This window comes from Rhinopithecus bieti, unplaced genomic scaffold (assembly GCF_001698545.2).
Source record: "Rhinopithecus bieti isolate Rb0 unplaced genomic scaffold, ASM169854v2 scaffold_66718, whole genome shotgun sequence".
Lineage (NCBI taxonomy): Eukaryota > Metazoa > Chordata > Mammalia > Primates > Cercopithecidae > Rhinopithecus > Rhinopithecus bieti.
In genome coordinates, this window is record NW_016825567.1 from 1,245,199 (window position 1) to 1,257,405 (window position 12,207).

Genomic DNA, 12,207 nt, shown 5'->3' on the forward strand with positions numbered 1-12,207 from the left:
TTTTTTTTTTTTTTTTACAATGGTGGGTAGGAGGAATTTTCAAAAGGATTTTGAGTTGAAATTATTTCTTACTTTTTATAGACCTACACACTCATTTGATACTTTTTTATACTACAGTATTAAAAATCTTTGTTATCATAGGGCTTTACAAGGATTTCAACTACAGTATGAAAGACAGAACTTTAAGATAATTTTAAAAATTCAAATGGTGCTTAACTTCAGGAGCTAGATTTTGTAATATTTTGTAGTATATTTTCTTAAAATGTTAATATAACTTTAATATATCTTCATGGTCAGACCAAATCAACAGTTGATTAAAAAGGTATTGGCCAGGGAACTAACCTGTCCAATGGAAAAAGCAGAGGTTTTGTTTATTGTGACATGGTTTTCATAATACACTTTGCATTTATTGCCCACTGCAATATTCAGATTCTTGAGTTAGATATTGCTTAATTTTAGAAATAATAATGGGAATTTCTTGGTAAACGTGTGGCAGATGTTAAGAAAGGTAATAGATTGAAATCCTTACTTCATTTTGAGACTATTTTCAATCATTTTTATTTGGATAATGAGAACTTAAGCAGTTCGCAAAAGCAAATTTTCCATAGTCATTATTTTTTCATTAACCACTTAATTTCTGTTTACTTTTCCTATGCCTATTACTGAGAACATGAATAAAAATTTGCTATTAAAATAAACCAGGTGCACTTGCATTTCAGTTCTTTGCCTATTATACATTACAGCAGGCAAGTAGTTAAGCATTTGACAAAAGAAATATGAGAAACTGTAAATATTGTTTGCAAACTGTAATGAGCTTGCAATACCTAGCTGAATACAACATTCCAATTATCTCAAAAATTATGTTGGTGTGTTATTATCCTTGAAAGTGATATTCAAAAACAGTGCAAAGACATCTCGGTGATTCCACATGTGAACCTAAACTGGATGGTGTCTATGTATGCAGTCTGTACTTAGAGGCCAGCTACTGGACCATGGCCAGCGGATCTCTTAGAACTGTATTGCATGCATGACATCTGTTCTTACTAATTAATTCACCTTGCAACATTCACATTAGTTGGCAAGCTTGGCAACAGGACCTGTTATTGCTGTTTATTATCAAGTTTATAACACATGAAAAAACAAACACAGCCTAAGATAAATGTCATATTCCTAGCAATTATCTCCAAATATTACACAGAATAACAACTTTATATAAATGTCAGAAATGAAAGAAATAGTAGGGTTGTATACTAGACCCCTGATTCCTCTCCCTGTTATCAACCTTGATTTATTATTTTGTTATTATTCTATTCATATTTAATAAAAATATTTAATGAAAGTATTAAATATTTTATATTTACCATATAGGCCTTAGAAGTACAAATATGAAGGTCATTATTCTTTGACTAGCAGAGAAGAAAATATAAATACATTTCCATTAATTTACCAAATGCTTATTAAACATTTATTATCTGACAGAATCTATTCTAGGCACTGAAGTGAACAGTGACCAAGATCGACAAAAATTTCTATTCAAGGAACTTTGATTTTAGTAAGAAGGGACAAGAAACAAAATATGTAAGTAATTTATGTAATATGTCAGAAGGTGGCACGTTCCATGAAGACTTTTTTTTATCAAGGAAGGTAGGAAGGTAAAATTTGTAAACAGAATGTTCAAGGAAATCATTTTTGACAAGGTTATATTTGGACAAAGAATTAAAAGAAGTACAGGGAAAAAGCTATGCATATATCTGAAGGGAGAGTCCAGATAAATGGAACTGCAAGTTATAGCCCCTGAGCCATGGGAATGCCAGAGAGTAAGGAACCAATGGAGCTGGTAGAAAAATAGTAATAGATTATATTGGAAAAGCAACAGGATGTAGAGAGGAAGGCCACTGTCAGCCATTGGACAGACTATACCGCTGGCTCTGAGTGTGACGGTATGTTATTCTGCTTGAGCTGCCATAACAGAATACCAAAGACTGAGCGACTTAGCAAAATATATTTATTTTTATGAAACTTCATGATCAAGGTGCTATCAGGGATGGTTTCTGGTGGTATCTTTCTTCCTGACTCATATATAGCCACATTCTGGTTGTGTCCTTACATGGCCATTTTTCCGTGTGTATGCAGAAAGAAAGAGAGGTCTGATGTCTCTGCCTCTTATTATAAGGACATCAGTCACATTAGATTACGGGCCAGCCATGAAGACCTCATTTAACGTGAGTTACCTCCTTAAAGGCCCTGTCTACAAACCCTCAAAGTCACATTGGAGGTTAGGATTTCAACATATAAATTTAGGGGAACACAATTTGGCCCACAAAATTCTTACCTCTGTCCCACTTCCCCAAATTCATGTCCTCACTTGCAATATATTCACCCCATGCTAACAGCACCAAAAGTCTTAACCCATTTGGGCATAAATTTCAAGTCCAAAGTTTCATCTAAATATCATCTAAATAGAATATAGGTGAGTCAAGAGGTATGCCTCATCCTGAGGCAAAGTTCCTTGCCAGCTATGAGCCTGTGAAACAAGACTAGTTATGTGTGTTAAAATTACAACAGTGGATTCGGAATAAGATAAACATTCCCATTCTGAGAGAGAGAAATCAGAAAGAAGAAAGACATGATGAGTCCTAAGCCATTCTAAAACCTATCAAGGCATTTTATTAGATCTTAAGGCTTAAGAATACTCCTCTTTGGCCAGATGCTCTGCTCTCCAGGCCGAACAAGGCAGCAGCATCACTTCCATAGCCTTAAGCATTATCCTGCCCCCATGACTCTTTAAGGCGCAGTTTGGCTACTGAAATCTAGAAGGTGGCCCCACCCTCTCTGAGAAGTAAACAGTCTTGCTTCCTGGGTATGTATGCCGTGGGCCTGTGGTGCAAGTGGGAGCTCCGATGATGTCTGAATTACCTTCAAGGTCATGCTTTCTTTTTTTGAAGGATGAAGCATGTTCACATATGAATAGTCTATTTTCCTGTGCTGGGTACTGGAGAGACAGCTGATTAAATCCAGGGGCAATCTCTTTATGGAGTACTTGTTTAGCCATACCTTTGTTGTCCCTTCCAGAACACACTTTCTCATTTTTTTGCAGTATGTGTAAACTGATAATTCTCTAAATCTTTAAGTTCTGTTTTTTTTTTTTTCTGTTAATAATTTCTTCTTCTGTTTATTTCTCTCCTTTCTCATTTTATCATAAGCAGTAAGGAGAATCCAAGCTGTACCTTCAACATTTTGCTTAGCAATCTTTTCAGCTAAATATCTAAGTTTATTGTTTTTAAGTTCTACCTTCCACAAAACACTAGAACACAATTCAGCCAAGTTTTTACCACTCCGTAGCATGGACCGTGTTTCTTTCAGTCTCTGATAACATGTTCCTCATTTTCATCTGAGACCCTACCAGAGCGTCTTTAGTGTTCATATTTCTACTAACATTATGTTAATGATATATATGTTTTCTAAAATAATGATAGCTTGCACTACTGTCTTCCCTTTTTTCTTTCAGAACCCTCATCAGAATCACCTTTAATGTCCTTATTTCTGCTAACAACAGAATGCAGTACATAACAGATAAGAAACTATTGGAGTGTTTGGGCAGAAAAGCAATGCAATCTGATTTATTTTATGAGAATTACTGTGACTTCTGTGTTGAGAACTGATTGCCTGGGACATGGACAACAGCAGGAGAAGTTGGGAGGCTCTAAAGTTAGAGGCAAATAGATTTTCTGATAATAGATGTGGAGTGTGAGAATAAGAGGGAAACCGAGGGTGATTTCAAGGATTTTGGTTTGAGCAAATTGGAAAAACTAGTTATGATTAACTGAGATAAGAAAAGCTGACATGATAGATAGCTTAAGTGGAAATAACAAGAGTTTTCATTAGACATGTTGAGATATGTACCAGACAACCATGTGAAGATACTGAGCAGGGAATTGTACATCTAATCTTGAACCCAAAGAAAAGAAATGAGGGAGATCTGTGTCTACAATTCAGGGAAGAGTTGTTGACTTTTTAGTTGGTATTTCAGACCATAAAATGTGATGGACTCACTAAAGCAGTAATGTAGATAAAAGGAGGTCCAACAATCTATGCTTGAGATGCTCTAACATCAGGAGACTAGGGAGACAAGGGGAAAAAACCATCAGAGCTGACTGGCAAAGAGAGGCCAGTAAAGGTTAGTAGAAAACCAGGAGAGTGTGATGTCCAGAGAAGCGGAGAAAATGTTTCAAGGGGAACAAAGTGATCAATTACTCTAAACGTTGAGTAATACACTAAGTAAGATGAGAGCTGAGAACCAGTCACTGGGTTAAGTAATGTGCTTCATTGTGGGATGGTAGGAAAGAAGGTAGTTGCAGGAAGTAGTAGTGGTGAAAGTGTAATTAGAAAGAAATCAAGAGAAAATTATATGATGACTACAAACACTATTTTGAGGCATTTCATTGTAAAATGAGGCAGTAAACAGAAAAGATTTCTCAAGAAGTCTTTTGTTGTTTTTCTGTTTCTGATTATTTTTTATTAAAGATTGAGGAACTATAACACATGCTATGGGAATGATCTAATAAAGGTGAAACACTGGATGATGTGGGAGAGAATGGGAGGAGTAGTGAAATGAAGCTCTTGAGTAGTTAAAGTGAATGGGCTTAGTGTTCAAGTGAAGGCATGAGGCTGGATGGGAACAGAGGCCTCTCTTAATAAAGAGGAAGGCAAAGCATAAGTGCACAGAGGCTACCATGTAGAAAGAAAACAAATAATTTTGATTGAAAGTGGAATATGAGGACATGAACCGTATGTTACAGGGATAAGGAAGAGGGATGGAGAGAGTGTCAAACTAGGATTTTTGAGCACTTACAGTATGTCAGACGTTCTGCAAATAATAAACTTAAGAACTAAAACCATACAAACCCTAGAAAAAAACCTAGGCAATACCATGCAGCACATACGCATGGGCAAAGCCTTCATGATCAAAACACCAAAAGCAATGACAACAAAAGCCAAAACTGACAAATGGGATCTAATTAAACTAAAGAGCTTCTGTGGCTGGGCGCGGTGGCCCACGCCTGTAATCCCAGCACTTTGGGAGGCCGAGGCGGGCGGATCACGAGGTCAGGAGATCGAGACCATCCTGACTAACACGGTGAAACCCCGCTGTACTAAAAACATGCAAAAAATTAACCAGGAGTGGTGGGCGCGTGTAGTCCCAGCTACTCGGGAGCCTGAGGCAGGAGAATGACGTGAACCCAGGAGGCGGAACTTGCAGTGAGCCGAGATCGTGTCACTGCACTCCAGCCTGGGCGACTGAGTGAGAGTCTCTCTCAAATAAATAAATAAATAAATAAATAAATAAATAAATAAATAAATAGGAAACAACAGATGCTGGAGAGGATATGGAGAAATATAGGAACACTTATTACACTGTTGGTGTGAGTGTGAGGTATTTCAAACCATTGTGAGAAGACAGCTGTGGCGATTTTCTTCAAGGTTAGAACCAAATACCGATTTGATCCAGGAACCCATTACGGGTACATCCAAGCATTATAAATCATTCTACCAAAGACACGATGCTCACCTTATGTTTACTGCCTGGCACTGTTCACACCTAGCAAGGACTTGGACCAACACCAAATGCCCATCAATGAAGACTGGATAAGAGATGCCGGCACAATATGCACCATGGAATTATATTTAATTAGAAAGGATGAGTTCATGTCCTTTGCAGGACATGGATGAAGCTGGAAACCATCATTCTTGCAAACTATACGAGGACAGAAAACCGAACACCATATAGTCTCACTCATGAGTGGGAGTTGAACAATGAGAATACATGGACACAGGGAGGGGAATATCACACACCGGGGCCTGTCGGGGGGTGGAGTGCTAGGGAAGGGATAGCATTAGGAGAAATACCTAACGTAGATGACGGGTTGATGAGTGCAGCAAACCACCATGGCACATGTATACGTATATAATAAATCTGCACGTTCTGCACATGTATCCCAGAACTTAAAGTATAACAAAAAAAAAAAAAAAACAAAAAAGAAGAGCACACCATTCAATACAAGATCTTTTCCTCTACCCTCAAAAGGCTCACAGTCTAATAAGGCAGATACGTGAGGATATAATTTTAATAATTCAGAGTGGTAAATGTCTTCATATAGTAGTGTTGGCTACTTATATAAATTGTTTACACCCAGTCTTTGAATGCATTCATAGGTGCACTCACAAAATAGGGGATTAAAGGGATTATGAGGGTAAGTAAGGTATCAACACTCTTCCTCAGCTGTGAGAAGCTAAGGTTTCTCCACGCAATATGTTCCTCTTCAATCCAAGATTTGTCTTATAAAGCTCAACTGTTTTTGTTTTCTGCCTGTAGAGCCTTGGAGGAAAAGAATATTAGATTTCAGACTCAGATCAGCTCAGTTTGAATCCTAGATCTCTAGTTAACAATTAAGTGATCTGAGCAAGTTAATGAGTTTGCCTTGGTCTTCCCATCAGCAAAATAGGAGTGAAAATGTTTCACATAAATATTGTGAAGATGTAATTCTTTAATATGTATAAGTACTTAGAATAGTTCTTGGTACATAATGAAGATATAATTAATGCTAGTTATTATTTATCCTGTTCTTTTATTACATGCAATTGTACTTTTTACTTTCACCTAATGTCTTAGCTTTGTCACTTTTCTTTTTTGTATACTTTCTTTAGTCATTTTTTAAAATTTAGCCTCTGTATCTTTTATTTATCATTTAAGGGGATATTCACTGTGAACTTTCTCTTGAAGATTTTTTCTGTATTTTTTCAGTTGCTGTTTGTCTTTAGGATAAATGTAGGGACTCTCTGCTTCATCAAGTCTGATATTACTCTCTAAAAGGTCTGGATCAGTGATACTCTCAAAAAGCCAGTCATAGCTTCAGGATAGCTGGCTCTCTACAGCACGTTCTCTCACCTGGCTATGCTCTGTTCGTCTTGTATGAGGAGAGAGTATCTGGTCTGGAAGGGTGAGAATATTTGGCTCTTTGTGTCCTTTAATATCAGCCATCTATTGGCCAATGTTAAAGACTCATAAACGTTTTTAATGACAAGGAATGATACCTCTGATAAAAACATACAAATTTTATGCTTGAGTACCTTCTGCAACTAGATACTACAGTGATGCAGGTTAAACAATATAAGCTCTGTTGGTTTTTTCTAAAGATATTCAATAAAAATGATCTGCAGAAATAGAGAATTTGTGACTAAGTTAATGATGCAGTCTACCTAACCATAGAAAAGGAGTCAGTGCTCAGAGAATATTATTTAGAAGGAAACAAAGACAACTAAATAAATTAAGAGAAATGTATATATTATTCAGAACCATTCTGAAACTTAAAAAAAGAAAACAGGAAAGACTGCTTAAGTTCTTCAATCCAACAGCATTTAATGTTAGTTCTATAAAGCACACATTTATCAAGTACATAATTTATGTCAGGTAATGTGCTATTTCTGTATACTTATCACCTTATACACTCTCCTCCAAATCACTATGATGTATTTTCTCTAACTATCCAAATTTTACAGAAGGAAATAGAGGATCATAAAATTTAAGTCGTTTGTTCAATGTCAAACAAACAGTAAGCACCAGAGTTTCAAAGCAGCCTAAATCCAAATTTCATGGCCTTGGATTTCATATTGGATATTTTCATTTTGAATCTTCTTACCATGACTCAATAGCTTAGATCCTTGTGAGCAGGCAGCATGTTTAATATACCAACTATAAGATTTAGGGAAAAATAGTATTGGGTTGAGATCCAGTCTTGCCGCTTATGGTCGGTTTGGTCTCGGATTTTTCTTCTCTTAGAATTAGGTTAATAATTCCTAATTCATAGCATGACTGTGTGGTACTGCGAAGCACTGCTAAATGAGGTAATGGATATGAAGTATGTAGCACAGTGTTTCACACATATTAAGTATTCAAGAAATATTTCCTGCTCTCCTTTGGCATTCCCATCTGTCTTTCTGCAAGCAATACTGGCTTGTCTGAAGTTCTTCTCCTCTTTAATGATACAAATCCTGTCTCTCACCATCTGCAAATATTTAATGAGCTTCAGTTATGTAAGTATGTGCTGTAAAAATGACCAACCCATAGTTCCTACCGTTAAGTCCCTAGTAATCTTTATCAGGCCCCTATATAAAACTTAAAACTTTTAAAAAGTCTTTCTGAGCACTGTAGGCCAAATTGCTTCTCTTGACACCTCCAGAAGTGAATTTTTATCCCCTTATTTGGTACTAAGCAATTTACCTCCCTCTTTTGTGATGTCTTTTTGTACTTCTATACCCCTGGCTCTCTAAAGAGATTGTAAAGAAGTATGACTCCTGCCTTAAGGGAACATAATACCTGTAGATGATAGGCATTTGTAAACTTTCCGTTGGATAAAATTAAGAAGGAGTTTTGCTGCAGAATTCACTTTGAAAATTATTTCACTTAATTGTAAGTCATTCTTCACTGTGAAGAAAACAAAAACAAAATAACAACAACAAAAAAATCTTGGTCACCACAAGCTATGCCGCATCCAGCTTGCTTGAGCCTTTCTTGTAGCTTTTGAGCTCACTCAATTTTCTAGATTATTTGAATTTAATGAAAATGCACAAAATCAAAACCTGTTTCTGAGTTCTTTTTCCTAAAGAGAGAAATGACTTTGTCTATCACTACCTCCAAAATTACACACACAAAAAACCTAGTTGATGATAGTGCTGCACGTTAACAGACTATCTTTTTCTAAAAAGCACCTTGTACTCTTCCAGTCCAGGTATGTAAATAGGATGACTCATCTTGCAATGGCTGAAACATGACCCAGGCTCTGTAGTGCCTCCTGAGATGGGAGTGGAAAGTACACAGAGTGGACTTCTGTATGCTTGGAAGGAAAATCGTATGAATATGTGTGGTGGTAGAGACGGCAGGAGATTGGATGGGAATACAGGTCAGCTGAATGTTAAAAATTAGAATATAGAACTATGTTAATATCCAGTTAGGAGAGCAACATTAGCATCAGCATTGCTGCAAAAGCTAGATTTTAATGACCATAAGATTGGCTTATCTGTGACCTACATGTACACCCAGAAATGCACTATTTCTTTGGGACCAAATGAGGCCTTTGAAATGATCCCCAAAGTTCAACCTGGTCTAAATTGTAGCAGCTCTGCATTTCACAGTATATTTTAAACAAAACACTGCTCCTTTCCGAAAGGATTGAACTTTTAGTTGTTAAATAATAGTACAGAATTGACGTATATTTTCATAAATGGTATCGTAATTTCATACTGCACAATTCTTTCCCAACTGTCTTTTGCACTCAGCATTTTATTTTCAGAATAGTTGATATTGATACACAGGGACCCAGTAAACTCATTTTGTCTGCAGTTGAAGATTATATTATACAACCTAACATTTTATAAACACATGGTCAATTAGGATTTGTTCAGATTTTTGCTTTTGGAAACTACATAATCTTTCATGTATTTCCTTGTGCATATGTGAGATTTTCTCTAGTACAGGGATTCCATGGTTGAACAATGAAATGGATCATTTGGGAAGTTCTTCAGTATAGATGGAAATTCTATTTTTTCAGGAGTGGGGCCCATGAATTGATATATTTTGAGAATGTCTGCAGTTGAAGATTATATTATACAACTAACATTTTATAAACACATAGTCAATTAGGATTTATTTTGCTTTTGGAAACTACATAGTCTTTCATGTATTTCCTTGTGCATATGTGAGATTTTCTCTAGTACAGAGATTCCATGGATGAACAATGAAATGGATCATTTGGGAAGTTCTTCAGTATAGATGGAAATTCTATTTTTTCAGCAGTGGGGCCAATGAATTGATATATTTTGAGAACATCTCAGGTGGTCCTAATGTGCGTTCAATATTGAGAACCACTGCTTTAGTCCAGGGCAATGCTTCTCAAATTTAATGTAGATATAAATTATCTACAGATCTTGTTAAGTTGCATCTTTTTATTTAGTTAATCTGAGTGCATCTGTATTTGTAAAAAGCTCCCCAGTGATTCAGGACCACACTTTCAAATCTCTACAATTTCATTTCTAAATATTTCCTCTAGGGTATTCAAATACTTAGAAGTGAAATTGTAGAGATATATGTGTATCTTCAGTGTTATTTGCTGTTTTCAAATTATTTGCAGATTTATATTGTTCTCAGTAATGATTTTTCATTTTCTCATCAACTTGGTATTACCTAATTTTTTAAATGTCACCAATATTATGAATTTCAAGTTGTGACATTTTAATTTAAATTTTTCTGACTAAAAGTAAAGGTACACTTCTTGTCAAATAATTCAAATAATTGGCCATTAAAGTTTCCCCTTTTTTGAAATTTGCATTCATATTCTTTATCCATTTTTCTATTAGTAGATCTTTTTTTAACATTTTGACTTGTTGAAATTATTTATATATTCAGAATACTAATCTTTGTTTAAATTCTGTGGGAATATCTCCTGCAGTGTGGCTTTATTTAAATCAGTTTATGGTATCTCACATATACCAAAGTTTGCCTGTTTGCATTTAAGATAGTCACATTTACCAGTCTTTTTCATCTGGCTTGTGTTTTATGTCTTACTCTTTTTCCTACTTCAATACTATAAGGTAATTCTATATAATTAAAATATTTAAAAATTTTGATTTTAATATTTGGACTTTTAATCTATGCATAACTTATTTATGTATATGATATGAGGTCCAAATTCATTTTTTTTTTTTTTCCCAAAGCATAGCCAATTGCCTAGCACCGTTGGCTGAATCTTTCTACACTGATTTGTAATACTCCGCTATCATATTCAAAACCTGTGTGTGTCTGTTCTGTGAGTGCTGTGAGTTTTCTTGTGGGTGCCAGTTTTATTCTAGGCTGTATTTTTTCCCGGGGTTTTATAATTAGCACTGAGAATTTGAAAGGATAAGTTATTCTCTTTTACTTTTCTTTGTTAGGATTGTTCTTGACTACTCTTGATCCTTTACTCTTCAATATGAATAAAAGGTTGAATTTGTTAATTATCTAAATAAAATGGAATTTAATGTAATTGTATCACATTTATAGATTTATGGGAGGAAGAGTTAACATATTTTCTGTAATCCAGTTGAATTGTCCTATCAACTCCAACAGTACGTATCTTCTCTTGAATATTCTACAAAGACAAGTTATCTATTAGCAATGACTTGTTTACACCTTTGCTTTTAATACTTATCCTTTTAACTTATTTCTAAATCTTACTGAACTGATTAGGATCTCTACTATAATGTGAAACAGAAAAAGTGAACTTCCTTACCTTGTTTCAGTTTTAATGAAATATGCCTAACATTTCACAATTACAGATAATGAGCATTGTGAATTTTGTTGTATCTTTTTAGTCATATTTTGAAAGAAACTATCCCTAGCTTGCAACTTTTGTTATAAATTATAGTATTTTATATAATGCTTTTTCTATGTCTATTGACATGATTATATATATATATATATATACACACACACACACACACACACACACACCCCTTAAATCTGAATTGAAGTATTAAATTTACAAGCTGTTAAATAATTTCCTCATTCCTAGGATAAGAACACTTGCTTAGGCAACATTTTTATAGACATTACTGGATTCACTTGATGAATCCAATGTTGCAATTAAAAATTTTCTGTGTTTATAAGTGAAATTGCTTTTCTTGTACAGTTCTTGCCTATATTTAATGTCACATTATGTTAGTTTCATGAAATGAATTGGCAATATTTTCCTCCTTTTATTTTTGTTAAGAAATTTTGTATCTTGAGTCTTCTCTTGAGTAGGCTATATAGCATCGAAATTAGTTCTCTAACTGTTGGTAGATATCTTTTATAAAACGGTGTAGGCCTATTATTTATTGTTGCTAATAAAACATCCCAGGCTGGGCGCGGTGGCTCACGCCTGTAATCCCAGCACTTTTGGAGGCTGAGGCAGGTGGATCACAAGGTCAGGAGTTCAAGACTAGCCTGGCCAATATCATGAAATCCCGTCTCTACTAAAAATACACACACAAAAAAAATTAGCCGGGTGTGGTGTCAGGCGCCTGTTGTCCTAGCTACTCAGGTGCCTGAGATAGAAAAATCGCTTGAACCCGGGAGGCAGAGGTTGCAGTGAGCCAAGATCATACCACTGCACTCCAGATCGAGACTCCGTCTAA

The 12,207-nt window shown here is 35.4% G+C and overlaps 1 protein-coding gene and 1 long non-coding RNA gene across 3 annotated transcripts in view; both read left to right on the plus strand.

Moving 5' to 3' along the window:
- LOC108522697 (uncharacterized) overlaps positions 1–11,075 on the plus strand; it is an 18,344-nt gene extending 7,269 nt beyond the window's left edge. Inside the window, exons 2-3 of the long non-coding RNA XR_001883578.1 lie at positions 6,782–6,998; positions 10,768–11,075. This is a non-coding gene — a long non-coding RNA (uncharacterized LOC108522697). The remainder of the gene's footprint in view (positions 1–6,781; positions 6,999–10,767) is intronic.
- Positions 1–12,207, plus strand: part of NEGR1 (neuronal growth regulator 1) — a 924,209-nt gene that overhangs the window by 486,293 nt on the left and 425,709 nt on the right. The gene's annotated exons all lie outside the window — the stretch shown is intronic.